Source organism: Otolemur garnettii, unplaced genomic scaffold (assembly GCF_000181295.1).
Source record: "Otolemur garnettii isolate 467f Iridium unplaced genomic scaffold, OtoGar3 scaffold00032, whole genome shotgun sequence".
Lineage (NCBI taxonomy): Eukaryota > Metazoa > Chordata > Mammalia > Primates > Galagidae > Otolemur > Otolemur garnettii.
This window is the reverse complement of record NW_003852427.1, coordinates 8,994,095-8,994,892: the sequence shown is the minus strand read 5'-3', so window position 1 is coordinate 8,994,892 and position 798 is coordinate 8,994,095.

Here is a 798-nt window from a genome sequence, read left to right as displayed (position 1 = left end):
TTTTTTTTTTTTGAGACAGAGTCTCACTTTGTTACCCTCAGTAGAGTGCCACAGGTCATAGCTCACAGCAACCTCAAACTCCTGGGCTTGAACAAGTCTCTTGCCTCAGCCTCCCAAGTAGCTGGGACTACAGGTGCCTGCCACAATGCCTGGCTATTTTTAAAGATGGGGTCTGGCTCTGGCTCAGGCTGGTCTCAGACCTGTGAGCTCAGGCAATCCACCTGCCTTGGCCTCCCAAGTGCTGGGATTACAGGCATGAGCCACCGTACCCAGCCCAATAAACTTTATTTTTATAAATAGTTTTAAATTTATAGAAAAATTGCAACAGTAGTATAGAGAGTTCCTATATATCCTTCAACCAGTTTATAAGTGTTACATGTTAACATGTTCAGTTAATGAAGCAATATTGACATATTATCATTAATGAAGGTTCGTATTTTATCCAGATTTTGGGAGGTTTACCCTGTTTTCTGTTCCAGGGTAGCACATTACATGTAGTCATCACCTCTCTTCCGGGCTCCTCTTGACTGTGACAGTTTCTCAGACTTTCCTGTTTTTGATGATCTTGACAGTTTTCAGAAGTGCTGATCGGGTATTTTGTAAAAATGTTCCTCAGCTTGGACTTTTATGATGTTTTTATCATTATTAGACTGAGACTATGGATTTCTAAGAGGAAGATCACAGAAGTAAAGTTCTATTTTTATCACTTACTGACACTGTGAGTTGTCCCTGTTGATGTGGACCTTGACCATGAGGGCACAGACCTTGACCATGAGGTTTCTTCTCTGTGAATTTCCA